The sequence below is a fragment of the Apteryx rowi genome, unplaced genomic scaffold (assembly GCF_003343035.1).
Source record: "Apteryx rowi isolate R43461 unplaced genomic scaffold, aptRow1 scaffold_4, whole genome shotgun sequence".
NCBI lineage: Eukaryota > Metazoa > Chordata > Aves > Apterygiformes > Apterygidae > Apteryx > Apteryx rowi.
Window position 1 is genome coordinate 8,992,137 of NW_020450529.1, and position 23,089 is coordinate 9,015,225.

General features: G+C 38.2%; 1 long non-coding RNA gene across 3 annotated transcripts; it reads right to left on the reverse strand.

Moving 5' to 3' along the window:
- Nucleotides 1-62: 62 nt before the first annotated feature.
- LOC112970442 lies at nt 63-23,089 on the reverse strand. 3 transcript variants are annotated; one of them, XR_003255003.1, is made up of 8 exons: nt 22,280-23,089; nt 21,633-21,731; nt 19,129-19,216; nt 17,758-17,830; nt 15,457-15,543; nt 9,511-9,722; nt 9,136-9,228; nt 63-1,417 (listed from the first exon to the last, which is right to left on the reverse strand). It is a non-coding gene; the product is annotated as an uncharacterized LOC112970442 (long non-coding RNA). The 3 variants fall into 3 exon arrangements; XR_003255002.1 differs by lacking the exon at nt 63-1,417 and adding an exon at nt 2,622-3,125; XR_003255001.1 differs by lacking the exon at nt 63-1,417 and adding an exon at nt 2,622-8,719.

A 23,089-nucleotide genomic window follows, 5' to 3' on the forward strand; every position in this document is an offset into this window, starting at 1 on the left:
CGCTGCGCCCCCGCTCCCGGGAGAGGGGCGAAGCCAAGATCGTTGCACGCGGTCTGCAACTCTTTGCCGCTTCTTACAGCAGCTACCTGCGGGCGCTCGCTGCCCCACCGCGCACCGCTCGGCTGTCATTACGGGGCACTTGCGAGAAAAACGGCTGAAAACAACCCAGCGTTCACTCACGGACTCTCTTAATGGAGTAATTTCTGCTTTGTACGTGACTCACCCCGCACAGGCCAAAGAATTTGACTAAATCCATTTCACTTTGTTTCCACCACTTTTATTTTTGGAGAACCCCCCACCACGCACGCACACAGCCCTCCTTATATTCATAACCTGATTTTCATATCTGTGTAATTCCACATTTCTTTTCAGGCAGCATCATTTGTTGCCTACACTTAGGGATGACATTGAGCAGTATTAAAAGGGATAAATATTGGTAAAAATACTTCTGTGTCTGAAAATTGTTAATAACAAAGTTATTAAATTTTGCAAAATCAAGTTTTGTACATAAACTAACTCCAAAACCAGACTTTTTAATTACAGGATTTTCTCTCTGGTGTCCAAGTAGCAACGTCAAATTAAAGTCACAGGCCCTGATCTGCAAAGATTTCTGTCCATACTTGATGCCACTGTCAGTTATATTACCCTCACTGAACAACTAAAGATGTAAGCAAGCCTGGTGCCCTGTCTGCTCTGTGGGCAGTGATACGAGCATGACCTCTGCACGCGCTTAAGAGTGTGGACTCAAGTCTCCAGCAGAACTGCTCTGAGCAGGTTACAGGTCACACACACACACACACACACACACACACGCAAAACTAGACAGCAAAAATCAAAATAGTAGACAAATTTGTTTAGACTACCCCATCCCAATCCTGCAAAGGCGTACATGCAGGCTTAGTTAGGCATCACTGTATCTCCACTGAAACAGAACTTGCAATGTGTGGAACTCCATCCCAATATGGATATTCCTTTCCAAAATTATGCATATAAAAGATTTTAAAATACAAACCTGCTAGACAGTAGTCAGATGGGATAGGATAGGCTATAATTATGAAAACAGTTTCAGTCTTCCACCCAACTGATATATTTATGTCATAATCAGAATGTTTCTTGTAAAACTATGAACCTAACACAGAATACTGAGTGGTATTTTTTCCTCACTTGATTACTGTAAGTCTAATTTAACTCCTTGAAAAAATAAAAAGGCAAACAACATGAGCTTTAGATAAAGATAGCAATAACGACTTCTACTGTAGACATTTGTAGCAGGATTAACGAAGGCTATCAACTTCTCAGCTTGGCCCTAATCTTTCAGCTATACATGTTCTTAACTGTACTTTAGTTTCCCAAAACAGTGGAATGACTCTTCATCTTAGATCTGAGCATAAGTAGAAAGTGTTCACAGGACCAGAGTCTAAAGATAAATGATGAATGGAGGACATTATTTTATGATTCATTGTCTAATAGTAGTATTTTATAATATAAAAAGCTACTTATCATTAAAGTTAAAAACATCACTGGAAAAGATGTTAGCCAGGGGACAATCAATCTTAAGTTTCTGAATAGAATCTAAGCTATTTTGTGGTACAGATAAGCGAAAATTTTATTACCCGTTTCTTTCAACAAACAATTCAACTAGTTCCACAAATGGAGCCTAAAGTAACGTCCGTATTTCAACTCAGACTCCAGCCATAGCACAAGACCAGCTACAGACAGAATTATATTCTCTATGTCAAATATTCTGGTTTATATTACAAACTTTCCTTCATTTGTGCAGGGCTCCTTTGCTCTGGGGAAAGCTGTCCCCGCAGCAATTTGAAAAATAATTCTCCATTGTCAGAGAGACTATAAAACTCACAAAAGATTTCACTATTACTATTTTACATAGGTCAAAAAGCAAGTGTAGTGGTGGGTGTCCATACAGCACCCTAAAACATCAACACTTACCTTTAAATAGCAGCAGATTTTACCATGAGATCTCTATTTAACATTCATACATCATGTGATTCTTTTCTTTATTCATTACTGATGTATACACATTAAATTACACAAAAGTAAATTTGGCAAAAGTACAGTGATTAGCTAATTATTCTAACATGCCAATATATTATCAACTTTTCAGTTTCTAAGGTTGACACTCATCAAGCTACTCAAAAGCGGTTATTGCTTTAAAAGCGCCAGCCAAACAGGTAACGCATACACCACCTTTATCTCCATACATCTTTGATTACCACCTTCCTTGCTGTTTTTTGCTCTTTCAAACTTGTTAAGTTTTTTTTTTTTTTCCCCTCCCTTTTTCATCACCTTTTCTTTTTTTCCCTATATATTCCCACTCAAAACCTTAATTCTGCAGTCTGGGCCTCAGGCTGTCTTTTAGTAAACTATCCTTCCGCCAGCAAAATATTTTCTCATTATGTCGTGAATACATCAGTATTCCAGTAGAGGGAGGAAAGTGGCAGCAGAAAGATAAGTTCATCAGCTCAGTGCACAAAACGGACTGACTAGCCAGAGAGTAGGAACTGGGGCAGAGGAAACACTAATATTACAAGGACTGGAGGTAGAGAGGCAACTTTCTGTTTTATGAACCCTCTATGCCGAATATATGTGTGCTGTTGGGGTTTTTTTTGTTGTTGTTTTTTTTTTTTACTTAAGCACACAAGTTCAATTCTCTTAAACTGTTTCCAAAGTGCTATACAGGGATGTGTTGATGATTTAGGGGGAAAAAAAACTGAACACCCCAGAAAAGCCTGAAAATCCATCATGTTAGAAGGGGATAAGAATTGAAAACGTGTACAAGCTGTAGCCTTTGAACAGAGGTAACAGGGATTCACCCCATCTGCTACTAAGAATCTGAGACAGCAGGTTAAGAGTCTGGTCATCCAAAGCTCCCTTGGCCATCACTGGAGACCCAGGGATATCTCAGGGTTTGATTCAGTCCTGTCTGGTCCAAAGCACTTTTTGAAGACACCCTTCTCTTCCCATTGACCACAGAAGAAGCCAAGGATAACTACGCACCTAAATTGGGCACCTCTGCTAGGCACCCAGAATTTAAGTGGGATGAATCTGGTCGAGAGTAGGCAGAACGGTGAAGCGTGGAAAATCCTGCCTCGAAGCCAGTACTCCTAAGAGAACAAAACAGGGACCAGAAGCACTAGCAATTCACAAGGTTTAACTGAGGAAGTAAAAGAGCACCAGGAGGATCATTAGGATTGAGACTGCGTGAGTGGCTCTGCTCGCGTGTCTGAAGGAGACAGAATGAGAACAGGTGTTCAGGGAACGGAGAGAGAAAACATGGAGGATTAAATTCAGCTCAAAGAAAGAGAGAAACTAGAGAAGGAAAAACGTGAGAAGGAAAATATAGTAGAAAACAGCATATGATGTAGAGAAAACAACCAAATAACAGACTGAAGAAAAATCATAAAAAAAACCCCACAACCTGCAACAGGAAAAAAATAATGGAGTCAAGAAAAGGAAACAAAACACAAAAAAAGACAAGGAAAACTGCAGTTTTCAAGCTCACTAAATAAATTTAACAACATATCGAATGTGGTTTGCAATAATATGATTAAATGTATGCATACAAACAGTATCCAGCTAGTTAAAACTGCAGGGGATGTTTGTGTGCATGACCTTGCAGGCATTTTTTCACCTCTGCTGGCAGGTTTCCTTCTTTTGCTACATGGTCCTGGAATGATGTTCAAATGGGAACACCTAACTCAGGTGTTCAGTTAAAATCTGTAAGACAATCTCCATGTAAGACCTGAGATARCATAACTCCTAACTGGAATGAAAAAGGAAGGATGAATCTGCAGCTGAACTCTTAAGAACAGAAGTATAATGATAGGATTCACTGAAGGTTTTCCACAAAGAAGGCTAAAGGATGCACAAGTTAAAGTGGGAAGGGTGAGACGATCTATGAGGGTGTCACTACTATCAGTACTCAAAAGAAAGAAAAATCATGAATTCACAAAAAAATCTGTCAAGGAAAAGATCCAAAGAGCATTACAGCACAATAGGAAACCAAGTAAGTTAACTCTAGCCAAAAGGTTTGAAGTGATTGAGAAAGGCTTAAAAACTAGAAACAAATATTAACAGTGAAGACTCGTTGGTAGATGAGATTCAGGATGAAATAACAACTCAAGCAGCTGATACACTGAGGTGAAATCCTGACCTCACGTCAGCTCCTGTTGACAGCAGTGGAACTGGGAGTATTTCTTGTGCATTTTAAAATACATTTCAAGTATGAGAAGTACAAGAATATAATTTGACAAGTTGGAAAGCAAGAGATAAAAAGTTCATATAAATCAGAATGCCCAGATAATGAGAGCACTATCCAAACGTAATAAAGCAGACCATTTCATTTAAGCCCCTACTATAGAAAAACATTAATACATCAAGAAAACACATTATGGTAATCTGCAGTTCACTCTCACTCCCAGTGAAATCAAGTGACTTCTCCCTTTCTTATTACACACAGGACCAAGATCCCAGAGAGTAATCATCATGAGTGACACGTAACAGATACTTAAACAATAAATCAGGCCAGTCTATTATCCTTTTCCCACAGACTCTGGAAACAGGTAGATAGGTTTAATTTTTACATATGAGGAACACTTCAATGGGAGAGCTGAAGATGCTCAGAAGTTTCAAAATTCTGCCACTCCATAAATACAGGAACATGAAATTATCATGGATACTTACTATAAACCACCTGGACCAGAAAAAAGAACAATACTGGTAGGATTAGAAGCCTAACTTTCCTTTTTTGGGGAGAGGGAATGGAGGCTAATAACTGTAAGTAAATCTGAGAAGAAGTCTGCATTACGATAAGAATGCAACAGATATCCCAGTATGTTTATCCAAACTTCACAATGACTAAGCTGAAGGCAATAGGACATTTTTATACCCAAATTATAAACATATGTCACTGCTATGTGTTATAAAATATATGGTATCTAACAAAACATTGCAACCACTTTCTTTTTTACTTAACTATCAAATATGTCTTAAATGCTGGTCATACTTCTTCAAGAACTGATGACAGCAGAAAAAGGAGCATAGGCAATACAGAAACACAGATCCTTGCCCTGCTTAGATGCAACTAATACTGTCAATTCTTACAGAGAATTTTACAAAGAGAACACTGAATAGTGATAAAAAATTTTCAATTTTTAAAGGTAACTAGGTATGATTACACAAAATACATTCAGTTAATGATTTGGAAATGAAACTAATCTTCCTTTATTTTAGGTAAAGTACTGAAATCACCTTTTGAATTTGCCAATGTTAAAACAATTTCAGCAACCTAACTATGCAGATGAATCATTTTAATCTAAGGAACTGGAATAGGTATGATCTTCTGAATTCTCATTTATACACAGAGGATATAATATTACAATTTCGAGTGATTCATACATACAGCTATTCAGAACGATTCTAACAAAACTTTTGTGCTGAATTTCCATTTGTTCAAGTCCAAGCACTTAACGTGAACGCTTTGATATCAATGATCTTCTGACGGGACCTAACTAGCATGCAAGGTTTCATAACATGCCTGGTTTCTTGTCAGCTTCTGTGTGGCTCCATGGCAATCCACTGAGGCAGGAGACTCTGGGCCTGAGCACAGCCCACACGACTCGAGATTTCCTTGAGACCACAATGACATCTACCCGTCATGTGAAACTGCTTGAGCCCTCATATCCTCAGCAGTTTGACATGCTGATTATCACAGAATCAAGGATTCTGAAAATCCTGGCACCCCAAAATTTAAATTTATACCATTCTTCTAATTTCTTTTTGCTGCTCATTGATGCTATCTACACTGACCACACTCTTGCCAAGTTTGCAACAAAATAGCATACCAATCGGATATATGAAAGTCTATGGGACTTGACAGGATGCATCCAAGGGTGCTAAGAGTGTTGACTGATGCAAAGCCACGCCCTATCATCTTTGAAAAGTCACAGATGTGGACTGGATAGATGGACCATAAGATGGGTGGCAAACCAGCAGAACTGCTGTGCTCAAAAAGTGGTGGTTAATGGCTCAAAGTCAACTGGCAACCAGTCACAAGCGGAGTTCCTCGGGAGTCAATACTGGGTCCAATACAATTCAATATCTTTATAAATGAGCTGGCTGATGGGATTGAATACACCCTCAACACATTTTCAGATGACATGAAACTTGGAGGAGAGGTAAGAGGAAGCCACCACACAGAGAAACCTCGACAGGGTGGAAGCCTGGGCCAACAAGAACTGCATTAGGTTTAGCAAAGATAAATGTAAAGTCCTGCATGTAGTATGGAATAATCTGAAGCAGCAGCACAGGCTGGGGCCTGACTGGTTGGGGTGAAGCTCTGCTGGAAAGGACCTGGGGTCCTGGTGGACATCAAGCTGAACATGAGTCAGCAAAGCACCCCGGCAGCAATGAAGGGCTGCATCCGCAAGAGTATAACTAAGGGATCAAGGGATGCAATTATTCTACTGTACCTGGCACTTGTCAGGCCACACCTGGAATACTGTGTCCAGTTTTGGTGCCCCCTACAAGTTCAAGAGACATTGAAAAACTAGATAGGGTCCAGCAAAGGGCTACCAAGATGATTAGAGGGTTGGAGAATTTAACATATGAAGAAATATGAAGGAATTTGGTTTGTTCAGCCTAGAAGAGGGAAGGCTTACATGGAATCTAATCACAGTCTTCCCATATGTAGAAGGTAGTTATAGAGAAGATGGAGGTACTCTCTTCACAAGAGACACATAGACAGGGCAAGAAGCAATGGGCACAAGCTGCTTCAGGAGAAGCTCTGTCTAAATGTAAGAAAAAAATTCTTCACTGTGAGAACAATTAAATATTGGAACAGGTTGCCCAGAGAAATGGTGGAATCTCCCTTGCTAGAAATATTCAGGACTCATCTTGACAGGCCCTTGGATAACCTGCTTTCAGCAGAAGGTTGGACCAGTTGATCTTCAGAGGTCTTTTCCGACCTAGACTTCTCTATGATTGTATGAAAATCTGATAGATGATGAGACTCTGTTTGGTGATAAGGAGCAGGAAAGTAGACAAGAACAATGCCAATTTTAATTTGCAACTCCAGGCACCCTGTGTTCATTAACACAGACACTCTCAGGCTACTGGAAAATCCAGGGGAGGCATTTTGTTTTAGAAACTTCATATACTGGAGTTTCCAATATAGGAATTCAAGTCTACAGAAGAAAAGCATTTTTTTTTCTTTTTCTTTCCCCTTTTTTTTCTTAACCCTCAGATTAGGAACATTTTCAAAGGAGATGTAAAACATTTGGTGCTCCTAAACTGCTAAACTGGAGCGACAACATCAAAAGTAATTTTCTTTGATGATGCGCTTAGTACAAACTTGTATGTTTGTTCACAAATAATGGAAAAAAAGTAAAAGACTGAAGGCCTGATTCTGTAGCATTATGTAGGCATTCATGGGAATGTAAAGGAAGTGTGAGACACCATGATCTGAGTTAACAGCACTTACACTAATTCTGCTCTAATTTAATAAACACCTGGAGTATATGTCTAATGTTTCCACACTAAACTTAACTGAATTCTTCAGTTATCTATATTTTTAAATTCTTACAACATTCAATGACAGATAAATCAAATGGGAAAGAGCTGAATTCATTTTCAGTTGGTTCTATTGCTAATTTGCTGTATAAAAATCTGTAATTCTGGAGTATTCCAATATCCTATTATGACTATAATGACTCAATACTTTCCAGTAAACAACGGAACGTGTTTACTTTGAAAACCAGTATTACCAAAAACCTATACAGTCCTCACTATGCAACACATAGGACAAGACTCAGTATGTGTAACTGCTGTATCTAAGTTTTGCCTACTAGCACACCAAGTCTCAGCTTCTGCAGTCTGAATCAGAAGCCTTAGCTGCTGAGCTACAAACCTGCCCCTCCAATTCTGTATGTCAGAAATTGTACAACTTTGCAAAGAGAACAGACAGACAACAGTTTTACAAAGTTTCTTCTCCTGAAAGAGCACCTGCCTTCATATAATCTTTCCAGAGAAAAAGTTTCAAATGGAAAGTGGAGGGGGGAAAGAACGAGCTTTAGCTGAGCTGTTCAAGAGAAGACAGCACAGCGAGAGTCACACCATGACAAACATTCCTTGCTCTTCTTGAGCCCAGATTAACTCTGCCACTTAAATAAGTTCTGCAGCCCAGCTCCATGCTAACTATAATGGCACCTTCTGCTACAATCTATTTTAAAAGATACTGAAAGATGATTTGCACGGCAAATACTAGCCAGGCTATAACAGACTATAACAGACTTCAAGTCTGTGCATAGGAAAAATGCAAACTTAAAGAATGGATTTTTTTTTCTTTCATGGTATCAAGCAAAAATATGCAAAATGCTAAAATGCATGTGATGATTTAGAGTAGAGATAAATGTAAGGGAAACAGAGAAAGAAATAGATATTGTCTCAAGGAATTAGCAGTACCTGATAAAATAACCTTCAATATGAGCTTTTTATCCAAAATTTCAATTTATTATCATCATTCTCTTTTTTTACCTAGTGGTCTCCCAGGAACACTAGCCATGGAGAGGAAATCCACTGTGTTAGGCAACTGTACATTTCCTGCTTCAGTTTACTTTTCTACTTTCTGAACATGTAGGACAATATTGATGCAGTTATAGCAGGCCATGATATACATCAGCAGCGTAACTGCCCTCAAATGCTTTAAAGTAACATGGAAATGTGGAAATAGGTAAAAATAATTATTCAGAAAAAGAAGTTTACATCTTCTAAAATATAATAAATAAATGAAAAGTATTCCCTGTATACCAAACCTTACTCATCCAAATTACTTCATCTATATGATTGAGATATATAACCCAACCTACTTTTATCTTTTTTAAGATTTGACTGTTACATGCATTGAGCTCCCTTCAGGCTGACTGTAAGGTCATTTTACTTCCCACTAGAACATATATTAAACACCTGCATTTTTAAAAAAAATTCCCCACACTGCATCTGGTAACACTTCAGACTTGCTTTGCAATTCTGTTAATATCCTGTTCTCCATGCTTCCCCCATCTAAAGTATGTGAGTATTATGCTTAAGGAAAATATTTTGGTAAGCATATCACAGTACCTTGAAAGTATGGTGAATCACTGGGTTGATTTATCAATTGGTCTTCATCTGTTTAGATTTCGGAAGCTTTCTCTAACTTATATCTGATTAATTCTGAAACAAAACAAGAAGAGTGCAACAATAAGACATTTGAAACCTCATCTCAGCTTCACAGAAATAATTTTCTATTTCAAAAACTAATATGAAGTATGTTATCAGTTTTACGAATACAGTTATTGCAATGCATTTAAAACTGAAAGGTAAGCAGGGAGTCGTTATGTACTCTCATGTACAGAGCAGGTCTTTAAATGGCAGCCTGACATTACCAGAAAGGTATGCATTGGTTGAAATCTCAATCTTCAGCCCAGTACTGCATTTATACAGACTATTACTGACCAGATTTCCAAGCAGACGGCTGTGTCTGTATCACAAGCTGGTAACGACACCGCGCTGGATTTTCTGCACAAGATTTTTCCAGAATACAGCATGACTCCAACAACAAGAGCTCTTGGTACGCAGCCATTGACATTTTCGCCACCATGTCATGTAACTCAGATGGCTAAAAACGATCACTCGTGTAATAGTCAGTAATGACTATTATTGTATCGCTGATGAAGAATTTAACAAAAATTAAAAAGTTACACACATTGAGGCTTTTCCCACACAAGGAACTTGTATCATCTCAAATAAAAGTTTTTAAAATCCTTTCACTTAAGGTTTATAAACTTTCTGTTTGTATAAAATTAACTGATGTATGGTTTATTTTGGTTTAGCCTAAATCAATGCTTAATTGGTTAAAGCTAACCCAAAGCCCTGTTAAAACTTAAAAGAGCATTTTCAACCATCCTCGTGCACAGGTTACACTAAAGATCAAATAATTGACTTTTATAAGTATTTTGCAATTAAACTAGTGATTTTTTTTTCCATCTAATAAGAAGTCATGAAGATAGATTTACACGAGCCAATCTTGTGCTGGGAGCGGATGACACTTCAGAGAAAACTATTTTCTTCCTCTCAAAGGATTAAGGTCCAGACATGAGGAATGCAGTCCAAGAGGGCATCCAAGCCACCCTTTTAGGCTCTTCTGCCCTAGCGGAAGGTGCAGAACGAAGCCTCTCCTGCCTTCTGTTACTTCTCTGGGAAGCTGTCTGCAAACTGAGCTCATGTTTTTAAATACTCCTTATCCAGTGAAGATAAAACCCACTTTTTTCATTTTAAAGTGCAGCTTACCAGCTAACACTATCTTGACTGGGATCACCTACAGACATATTTACTATTTCTAAGCTTTACTAAGCTTTACTCTGCTCAGTGATGCACTTGATCCTAAGAAGTGCATCAGAGCTTAATTATATTCTGATTACTTTTCAAAATCCAAAATTTTGTCACCTTCAGTGGACAGTACTTGGAAGCAAGCACTGCATTATTTTCTCTCTCTCCTCTGCAGTCACTGTTCTGCTTTATAGTTAATAAGACTTGAGGCAACTGATCATTAACAAATTTCTGCATGAGTAAGAGCCTCAGAACGCATTTTATTTCGTTGTTACACACAGAAATCTCACTGAGTGCTACAAAATAAACCTTTCTCTGTAGCTCTTACTGGTGCTTACTGGGAAAGCAAATGAAGTCTTTGTCAAAAATCCTTTTTCACCTTTGTCCAGGGCAGGAAGACTCCAAACTCATGTGGACCATCCCCTTTAGCCTCAGTCTCAACCCCCTCAGGCAGAAGACCTCGCTGCTGTGAAAGTAACTCACTTTCTCTCTTCCCCAATTTCTTCAGTGGATATGGGAGCTCTAAGTGCAAAATACCCTTTATTTTACCCTTACTTAAATGTTGTTAGTTACATAAAAGGCAAGCTCCATTGCTGTACACAAGAATGCAAAAAAACCAAACCACACCAAAACCCAAGCCCACACCTGTAAAGCAGAAGTCTTTTCCAAAGAGTTAAAAATCTACATATAAGGCAGTAAGTAAGTGGTAAGCAAAAATAACAGATCAGATGAAGATTTTATTCTTATATGCAAGAGATCAGTGCATACTAACTCTGTCACCTCCCTGGAGTTTTGCTGTAGGGATTACTTCTGGAGCTGAGTTTGAAGGAAGTTAAGAGAGTAAGTTTCAAAAGCATAAAGTGACGGCTTAACGGCTCTCTGAAGACAACTCTTTCTCTGGATAATGGGTGGCAAAGAACAGGAACGATCCTTATTGAGAATTTACAGCAGCTCAATTACAACTGCAGCCGTCAGTGGAGAGCCATGCAGGAGGAGCACCTCCCTGGGACGAGCGAGAACAAGCCATGGGGGGCTCCCTCTCCAGAAGGCAAGTACTTTGGCACACTGCAGAAGGGAAAGCTGCTGGAAAGATGGAAAGATGACAACAACAGTCAAAGCAGCAATACAAGAAAATGGAAAAAGGCCTGCATTTTCAAACCAGAGAAGCAGAGTTCACATTATGTCACTCTCTGTGACTGAAAATCAAAGAAACCTGGTTGCAATGGTTATTTAAAACTTTGAGGAGCTACTGATAGAGGAAACCACAGCCTGGCAGAACAAAAGCTATATCCCAGACAAAATTACATCTATACCGACATATATAATAAAGGCATCATTGTGATAAATAATGCACATTATTCCATTTAAGGGGAAAAATATTTACATGAAAATTGTAACTGTTAAAATAAGCAAAGCAACTCATTAAAATAAAGGAAATTCAATGTTATGTGATAAAGCATTCCTAACTTTTGAAAGTATCAAAACTAATGCCTCAGATAACCAACCTCCTTTAGCTCTGACCCATCAGATACTTTTTCTTTCCAGCTGGAATGTCAGAAATATGCACCAAAGAATACATCTAAAACCTGGAACATCCTTTCTCCTCTGTCAGCCAGTAAATATCCAAATTTAAGATACAATGTAATGCCTACATTTATGTAAACAAAGATTGGAATGTAAGTAAGGAATAATCGCCCTGATACTGGGCTCCATTTTAGACCTGTTATGATTACGGGTAAACCTAATGAGGTCTTATTCTGCCCCTTGGAAAAACGGAGGTGCCTGTTGAATGAACAGGAGATGGCCAGCACAAGGCCATGGGCTGCTGGTGTGGCTAGCTAGTAGCTCCAGAGTAAAACGAAGCAATTCCCAGGCTAATCTAACCTGTGCTGGGGACAGACTCAGGACCTGCTACTTCCAGAATATCAGTGGGCCAAAGATGGTATAAGAAATAAAAATCGTACCAATTATATAATTGGTCCTCCTATTCCCTTTAGGAGATGCAATGCTTTGAATCTTTACAGATTCAAAAATAACTACTAGTTATATATTTCAAATAGAGATAATATGCCAAACTTCTGTAAATTCCAATTACAAAGTTGCAGCCTCTCAAGATTTCACATAATTCCAATGTACACAAATGTAAAATACTTCTCGCAAGTACTTAAATATTTACTATGTATTTGTGCAAACAAAAATGCAGCAAAATTCCCAGTGCACAATAAAAGAATGATATAAGTTATTCTAAAACTACTTCAAAGTTACATATGAATCTTCACTGATAATGAGAAGGATTGGACTTAAACAACTGATATCTAAGTGTCAACGGAGAAGCAGCGATACCTTTCATATACTTCTAAACAAATTGATAAAAAATTCCAAAACAGTACGCACAGTAAGGTGCACTTGAGGGGTTCTGGCGCTGATTACTGCCATTCTCCTTTGCCTAATTGCAACATAAATACATTTGCATTCATTATTTTGCTGAATAAATCATGTTATCGCTAATTTCAGTTTTATCTTGCAACAATTTTTCATGTAATTTTGAAATCTTCCTTAGCAGTAAGATTAACAAAGTCATAAGAAGCCTTTGCATATTGCTGTTTAAATAGATTCAGCTGTTTAAATACAACCACACAAGGCACAGAACAGACAGGCTAGAAAAATACTTGGTTTCAGAAATAATGAATGATATTCTATACGCTTGTATCTTGTCTTATTCTTCAAAATACCTGCATCTTGCAATATGATTTACATGACCATTTGAAAGTTCAATCCATAAAACCCATTAGCTTGCTGCAGCAAACTAAGATACACGAGGACAGTCGAAATTATATTTATACCTTTAAAACCTGTATCTGTGTACAGTAGCAGAGAAGAAAAAGACATGTTCTGTATTTGATGTTATAGGAATATTTCATACTGATTACAAACACAAAAAACAAAAGACTGGTAAGCAAGCAATAAAGATACTGGGCAGCAGGATTTTCCACTTTTTAAATAAATAAAATCCTGACTGGTCCATTTAAAAGAATGCACGAAGTGAAACAATAATTTTAAAAATAATATACAAATATATAATATAAACACACACATACTTTTCAAGACAGAAAGCCACAGCTAATCAAGACAATGCAGAGTACATGATTAACATGATTTGCAAAATTTATTATTGAGCTTCTCTGTTAAAGGTAACATATTATTCAAACTACACAATTATGGTTATTGCAGATTAAAGATTTCAAATTAGCTCCTCATGTATATCATTATTGTGAGTGGCTGTATTTTATCTGTTTAATTTTAAACTACTCCAGGCAGATGAAAATCATCTTAAAATCTGACTCAATTTAGGTACCATAACACTAACCTTAACAGAGATGTTGGTTCTTAAACAGGTACAACACTATTCTCAATGTAAACAAAGGACACTGGCATGCACCCCGGGCTAAGGATGTCAGCATTTTTCCAACACCTTTCTGACTGTTCCATTTTACAGTGATGCAACATGACCTACATTTTCAATGGCCAAAGAGAGACAGAGAGATAGAAAGGGAGGAGATAGAGAAAAGAAAGACAGACAGACCTTTTCTGTCCTTATCCTCCATTAACTAAAGCTTTAACTATCCCTCGGGAGGATGGCAATGGGCAAGAATAAAAGCAGACAATCCTTACAGCAAATTCTGAATGAAAAGCTGAAAGATAGGCTAGCATAAGAAATAGTAAGATTTTTCTATAAGCCTGTGAACAAGTACCTAGCAATACTCTCAACAGGAAAGAACACTAGAATCAATAATGCTATAATCAGTTGCCAGTACTAAGCTGTCGGAAATACAGATACTTATTTTACCACCTTGTATTTCCCATCATGTTTGTACCACCTCATTTTCAAATATTCCCTTTAGATCTCAAAAAGAAACACAAAAGAATCCACATCATTATCACCACTTTTACAAATAGGGGAAATTGAGGAAGAATCAGTGATTTCCCAATAGCTACCGAATGGGCCCAGGGCAGGGTTGGGAACAGAAAGCATCACTCTTCATTACCACTGTGCTGTGCAATCTATCAGGGATTGCCTGACATACTAATATATAATCTTGACATAATTCCAAAATTATCTCTATCTTGTCTCTCTTGCACATGAACTTCACACAGAAAACTGTACTAGATTATTGCTAACTCTTAGAAGGCTTTCCCTCCCAAACAAGGGACTGCATTTCTCAAGCTGGCTCTGGAAATGCACGTGACTGTGAATTGCAAAACTTGATATAAATACCAATGGTATTTTTCACTATAAACATATAAAAATAAAGGCTTAATTTAAGCTTTAATTGCTTTCTCATTCTTTTCCAACTAAAGCACATTTCCTTTCAAAAACCAGTACTTCTTTGCAGCTAAACTAGCATGTAAAAATAAAAATAAAAATTAAAGGCTTCTTCCTATGATTATGCTAAACAAAAATGAAGATCCTTCTATTTTCAGTTACTGATATTTTAGCACAAGGGCTGTCTTCTTGCAGAATATTTGCAAAGTGCTTATGGCATCAAAACCCCTTTACTAATGCTAGTAGTTAATACAGTATGCAATGTAACAACAAATCATTTCCTTATTATTGAAACCGAAGGCCAAAATTTGATCTTAAGTACACCTCTGTAAATCCAGAAAGACTCCAGTGCTTTCCAAAGAGTTTCTTGGGATTTGCACGTACGTAAACAAGACTGTAATTTGGCACTGAGTTTGAAACCAGAGATCAATATAATGTATAGATTAATTCCTGGTTTTGAACTGTATTTATTATAACAATAGCTTTCTTATCAAGCAGTAGCCGTCTCCTGAAATGCAATCATCACTGCACAGCAAGTGCACAGGAACCGTCCTTCCTTCGCCGGGGTGCTGCTGCCTTTTACAACTGCAATGTTACATCGAACTACTAGTGGTGACTAGTATTGGAAGGCAAACAGCACCGACAGGAAGGAACGGAGAGAAAAAATTGAAGTGTATCCTGCTTTAAACCGAAGAGATGGAGCAGAGAGTCAAGATAGCGTGATAACAAGAATGAATGGAAGGAATTACCTGCAAAATGATCAGATGCAATATAGAAATGAAGAGAGTATGGGCACTGTAGAAGGAGATCCTTGGATCCTGGGGAGGGGGCAATGTCTGAAGAAAACAGAGAAATATTTCTCACACTAGTTACCCACACGTGCCCACGAGACTGTGAGGATTGCCTATTCTCTTTAAAATGGGATTAAAATCACACATTCCTCCACTCCTGTTATCCCTGGTTGCACCTTGTTCAATCTACTTTACTCTTTGAAAATGAATTCAGTGGGAGGCTCTGGCATTTCCCCTAATACAAACAAAAATTCATTTCTGTTAATTTAGAAGAACAGATCAAGCGAGACTCCTTCCTAACTATTTCCACCATTATTAAAACTCTCTTTTGTGAATGTTTCACAGCAATATTTTCTGAGTTTCTCATACTTTTCACTTTTTTTCCCTTTCTTGCTGCACAGTATCTCTCTTTCAGATCAGAAGGGAGAGAAGCTGAGGTGACAGTTTTATTGCTGTCCAACACCATAAAAATTCCAGCTCGAGAAGCCGGCCAGCGCAGAGCCTCGCAGGGTCCCAGCCAAACAACGCCAGCACCATCCTTCCGCTCTAACGGTGACTGCCATCTAGAGTTAGAGAGCACCGGCTCAGATGGAATACAGGATTGGTACAGAGAAAAACACCAGAGCAATGAGAGAAATGTTAATCCCAACCATTCAAGCACCAAGAACTCACATGCTAAAAAGTTGCAACTACCTTGAAAAATTTAAACTATTTGGAGTTCTCTTCTTAATAGGCCTTCTGGCTAAGGAGCATTTAGCCCGTGCCTCCCAGCTTTTCCCTGGAAACTGAAAAGCCAGTTGCATTTTGTTATAAACACTTAAGTTGCAGATGTAGGAAAAATCATTAAAATAACACTATACTGCTTTTCAAGTAAATCCTCTGTTTCAGATTGTTTGATTTTGGAATGAGTTTAAAGTCTGCTCTGGAACACTCTCGTTTTGCCTGCTTTAAGGACTACAGAAAAAAAAGAAAAAAGAAAAGACCAAACAGCCAAACTCTCTTTCCTGACACATTTGGACACATACACGTCACGCTCAGAACTGAATGCCAAGTTCCATCATTAGGGGAAGATGCAACAGCCAATGTATGTACCTTTAAAAGACTACTTGTGTAAAAATGCTGATGGAAGCTTTAACGTTAATATTAGTAATATTTATGAGACTAAAAAATGTCTTTCTAGGGGCATGAATCTTAATTTAAAACCCTTAGTATTTTCATTTTAAGAAATATATTCATACTGACCCCAATATACTAATGGCTTAAATGTCTACACAAATCCACTTAAGCCAAGATTTCTTACATAATGTAAATTTGACACATGTTTATATAATGTCTTGACTCAGGGCTGTTTATTATACTATAGAAAAACCATATCTTTTTTTCTTACTATTACTGTAAAACCTATGTAGCTATTAATAGGGCACGAAATATTCAAGCATTAATCAAACAGCCACTGGATACTCATTAACTGAATAAAAGGAAGGAATTTTTGGTTATTATTTACCTGGAAAAATATAATAATTTGCATTTGAACATATTCCCTATAGCATTTACCTTCTCTGCAAACCATACACATATCAAGCCAGGACTGTGTAAGTATCTGCTAGTATATTCTGTAGTTATTAAAATAATTTACTAATCGTAGCTTTTAAAGTCTTGTGAAGAAATCAGTTCTCCAGTTTCCTCATTCCTCTTTTGTTCATGCCCAGGAATACTGCTAATGAAGCATTATAAAAACACAGGATTTCTTCTCACCTTTATCACTGTTGCAACAGATACACAAACTCCAGGTCACTCAGTGTACCTCCCACTTACTGCTAGTCCCATTGAGAAATGAATTTGTTCTAAGGGGGTATAAATTCACAGATAAAATGAAATTAAATGTGATTACAAAACTCATCGTCAAACACGGCTACCTGCTTATGTACCAAATGTCAAGCTGTAGTCTGTTGAAAACAACAATTTCTACCTCCTGCATGCATGCAGCCACCGCAGCGATTGTTCGCTCAGATCCATGCTTAAGCCACCGTTCTTCCCCACAAAGCACTGCATGAATCCTCTTACGTTTTTTCAAGTAGAATAACAATTCCACAACTGGCCTGGCTGTAACATTACAGCAAAGAATAATACCTAAACAGGAGGAGGACAGGTACTCGCAATAGGGTATGGTCTTAGAAGATGACATGCCAAAAAACAACAACAAAATGACAACAACAACAACAACAACAACAACAACAACACGACGCTAGAAAAACATACCCTTTACTTGGTGTATACTTGACAGCTACCATAGCCTTCCTTATAGATATAAACTCCAGTTGAAATAGAACTGCTAAACAGGTCACAGAAAGTAGAAAATTAGTTTCAGTGTATATCAGTCTCATACTCTAATCCTGTAAAAATCTATGCAGTGTGCAGTTAATGATCCGTTAACTAAAACGGGGATGGAAGGAGCCTCCAAAGGTCGGACAGTCCGTCCTGCAGCCCCAAGGCACGGTAACTGCAATAGCTGTCAGGAATGATACAGGTAGTCCAAACTCTCTCAAAGGCCTCAAGCAATGGAAACACCACTGTCCCCTCAGGTGATTTTTCCCATGTTTCAATACGTCCACTAGAAAATTGTGTTTGCCCTTGCTGAATCTTCTTTGCTGCAATTTAACCTATTACCATGGTCCTATCTGCCATAAACGCCCTCTTTGCAAAGCTCTTCAGCAGATTTGCCGTTTCGCTCGCACAGTCCCCTCTGACTTCAGCTAAGGAATCCCATTCAGCTAAGGAATCCCTTTCTTTTGGCACTTCCTCACGCGTCATGTTTTTCAAATCTTTAAGCAACTGCACTGCTGTCTCCGCACTTCCTCTTTTCTAATTTCATACAGTACAGACCCTGTTGTCTTGCCTGCCTGCAGTGAACCAATACTTTATTTCAAAACTAAAGGAGACAGAACGGTCTGAACATGAAAGTACGGACAAGACACTGTAAGGTGTTCTTCCACTGCTGTTTGCAGCTAACCGCCATTAAAAAGGAAAAGATTAGAAGTACTTAATCTCTCAGATTTACTGGAAGTCATCACTTTTCATAAACTCAGGATCCTTAATGATGTATATTTTTACATCTAACAAAGTCTAGGAAGCTCAACTTGAACACACAGGCACGCCTTCCCAATGTAGTGCTTTGTACTTAGACATAAACCAACTCAAAGTACATGTGATATTCCTATCACTTTAAAAATCCAATTCATGTTCCTGAAATAATAAAATTGTCATTATTATGGTGTGAGCACAAATATAAAAAGGAGGTTGGTCCCATTGCTCTGCAGCAGAACTGTGCACACTCCTGTTGACATCACAGGTGGTGCACAAAGAAGAGCTGGTGAAGCACTGGAAACATAGGAAAACTGCTTGCCAAATGGGAAGAAAAATAAAAAGTTAAAAATTAATCTGAAAGCTTCAAGCAGATCCTTGCAAAATGTGATCACAAAATTCAACTGCTTATTTAGAGGAGCGCCCTTGCTGAAAAATTTCAGGAGCTCTCCGTAGGAAGCAACACATTCTCACTGCATCCATCTCCACAGAAGAGCAGCAGCAACCACCACCACCACGGCCAGAAAAAAGGTACAGACTGTCACTTACACTCACGAGCAGAAAGAGAAGAAAATGTAGGTTGCAAAATGGCTGTCTTAGAGCTGTAACTCTCTGTGCCAAATTTAGCAGACCAGTCCTAGAAAGACATGATGGGGAAGAGACTCTATAAAGAGGCAATTACAAATTAAGGGGAGTCAATAAGAATAAGCCAGCCATTAAGAAACTCATTACCTGTATTACCATAATATTACAAGTCTATGCCAAAATATGAGATAACTAGTCTTATATGTGCGCTTGTCCAAAGTATGTAACTATTATGCTTTACTTGTATCAGTTTAGAGGAAAAATCAATCAAGCTTCTGACATACTTGGAGCCAAAAAGATTATATACGGTGTACACATTTCACTGTTGAGATTTGTAAAAACCAAAATCTACTCTGAAAGGTAGTTTGATTCCCAAAACAGCACACAGCCCCACACTGATATAATATTAACCTGATTCCATTTTAAATTCTAAAATGTAGAATCAAGCTCACAGCCATAACAATTTGTCCAGCAGAACACCACCACCTCAGCAGTTAAAATTCTCTGTGATTTTTTAAAAAATTAAACTCACTGCAGAATTACTGTTTGAAGTGCTCTTCATAAAACCAATCATTCATCCTTAGTACTGTGTGAAGCCCCATTGAAATCACTTCAATCTCTTTCACTAGCAAAGTTCAAAATATGTTCAAGTGCTGGCAAGATCAGGACAGACAATTTCTTTAACATAAACATTTGAAAATAGCAGCTCTTGGGCTATCTCCTTCCATTTGTTTGATGACATTTTATCTACAGTTACAGTTAGTTGCTCCTCTTTATGCATTAGGAAAGAAGGAAAGAAAAGTTTTCCTAATAAAACTGATTGTAAATACCCTCCTATTCCAACCCTGGCAAAGTAGCTGCAGCTCAAGTACAATCTAGGTATTTTTAATTAAATTTCAAATTTATGACATCATTTAAAATAAGTCCTACACGTTTTATTTTTAATATACATGTACACTATTTTAATTCATGTTATTTTATTGTTCAACACCATTTGAACTTTACATATGCTTTACACACACTAAAAACCACAAGCAGATCTCAAAAATGAAAAAAAAATTAAATAAACATAAATGCCAAAGCTACACTGCAATGAAACTGAAGTGGAAATATTTACAATGAACCACAAAGTCACAGGTGCATACTTGCAGTTATTATTAGCATAGTTTATTTTACTCTCATCTCTTACAACCCAATCTTTTTTCACTTAAGTAATAAGATGAAATTTATCTGACTTCTCCTTTTTTTATTAGTTCAATTCTCTCCATGTATAATCAATATTTAAATTTTATTACAACAAAGGCATAAGGTGGAGGGACAAATAAAACTGCTTATACAGCTGGTTGTCGATGCTGCACCAAAATTTTGAAAACCAAAAAACCAAAATGCTTGTTTATACCAAGACTCAACTAAAACATTAGCATAATACAAGTTACCTTGAACTTTTTATAAACCCTACTAAGAGGAATTACATTTTGGGCTTAATATTCTGAGACTACTGTCATATGAATAGGCTCTAGCTTGTATATGGTTACTTTGACAGCCACACATGCAACCACTTTCACCTATCAACTGAAAATTAGTATATATATGTACTTTATATACAAGATATTTTATGTCTAATTCCTCCTTCGCTAATAAGTTTGAAAGTAATTTTTTTATTTACCTTTTGCACCCCTCCCAAAGTCATTTACAAAGCAAACTATTTTATTCCACAACTTGTTTCTTCTGTTTGCCTATACTTTTCAAATCCAAATTTTACTTCCACTTGCACACACAAAATGTGGAAATTATCGAGGAGGAAAACATGCATCTTTGAGCGGAATCTGATCTTCGATTAGGAAGTGATCTTTGCCATGCTTGCATGTTTTTCTCTTGTATTTCTGCAATGACTAATTTGCTTATATGAATTATTTTCTTAAATGCCCTGCTGCATTAGTCCTCAGTCATCTAGTACCTAAGCACTGGGCTACAGTCACGTTCATTCACTCTTTCTGACGGCAACACCACCTTCTACTAGTCAAAAGCTTGGTGATTACAGAATTTGCTCTGATGGAAAGAATTACGGGCTTTAATCCCCTTAGGAAGAAGGATACTTGGGTTCACGTCTCCCACACACGTGGTGAGCGCTCTAGCGGATAACAACTCTGCTAATGAAGAAAAGCGAACCAGAACCATTACCACCTCCTGGGTTTCGAAAGCAAAGATTGACCTTTGCTCCTTTTTCGAAAGAAAGAGCTTATGATCCTAATTTCAAGAGAGCGTGAATCCAAAATGCTCCCTAGAGGAAGGTGCTTAGCCCTGGATATAGGCAGGATTTAAGGCACATTCGTCTTTTAGCTACTCTGTAGAAAACGCGCAGATTCATCATCTCCTTCAAGCTGTTCCAGCTGGTATAATTCTTATGAAATACCAGCAAATATTAAAGCACTGCCCCCCGCCTCCCCCTTCATGGAAACACTACCCACCTGATCACAGCCGGACCGAACCTTCCCTTTGGCACAACAGCTAGTGGAGAGTAAGGAAATGGCATGACCTGCATCTCCCTCATCTGCAGCTGAGCATCTCTGCGGAAGACCACCGATTACCTTCTCAACACACATCTTTTGAAAGATTTGTTTAAGCCACTCGCTTTCATGACAACCATAGCAATAGTTTAGAAGCTATGTTTGGCCCACGCAAAAAAGAAAGAAAAAAAAAAAAAACGCTGAGGAGAGCATGCTTTCTTCCTAAAAAGGCCATAACTTCGACCTAGGATTCATGCTGCTGCCAATCACTGCTGTTTCTGACCAGTGCTACTTTATCGGCAAGGCAGTGTTTTCATTCAACACAGGACACAGTAAAACATGAAACAAGCATGCATCACCGGAGCACGTGACCTGGCCTCAGATTATTTCTGTTTCACTGCTCAGGCTTGTATTTGACTCAGAAATTAAAGCAGGAGCACACGCTCAGGTCTAGCATGTCTTACGGAAACTGTAAATTGTAGCTGCTCTTAAATATTACCCACCAAGACAGTCATCCCATTAAGAGAAAATACCTTAAACTATAAAAATTTCCAAAGCAAAATACAAAACCAATTTAAAACCAGAAACGTATGTTTATCAATACACACTGGCTACTGTCTTTCTCCACCTTCTGAGACAGAAGTGTTTCTTCCAACCCTTTTCCATGCCACGGGGGCTTACTTTGCCATGCTCAAAGGCTTGTAAAACTTCTAGGTGCGCTTTCCCAGGTTTGAACTGCGTTAAAAAAGAAACAAACCACACCGAAAAGAAAAACAACCCATCAACTTCTCCGAAGCTGTGAAAAGCTGACTCAGAAGCTGCACAATCGGTCTGATTCAGCTTTCTTCAACGCAGTCAAAGAATCTGGTCACGTGACCCACCAAACGCCACCCCGAAGACAGGCACGAGCTGCTTTCCAGAGGAGGAAATGCCTGGTCTTCCTCGTAATCCTTTTGCAAAATCTCTTCGGGAGCACTAGCTGTTATTTATTTAAATATCAGATTATTCAACATGATATTCACAACTCTCTTGTTGTTCATCCAGTGCTTGAAGCCACAGTTAAGCGCAAACATTTACCATTTGGCTCGGTGCCAACAAAGACAAATTCTTCTTCTGAGTCAGCGTTAAAAGCTCATTCAGTGCCCACCTCTTCCTCTGAAAACTCTGGACGCTGCTAATGATCTTCAGGACACAGCGTAAACGCTATCAAATCCACGAACTGGCAAATTAGGAAAGGAAAAACACATTCCTATATATAAAAAAACAAAGTAAAAGCCAGAAGGCCACACTGAAGATATCCTGCCAACAAACTAACAGGCTGCTAGACAACTGCCTAATCCTGCCCCCCAAACGCCAGAAGAGTAAATGGCTGTTTCCTGGCAGAACCCGTGAAACGTGAAGTGTTATCCTAAAACCAA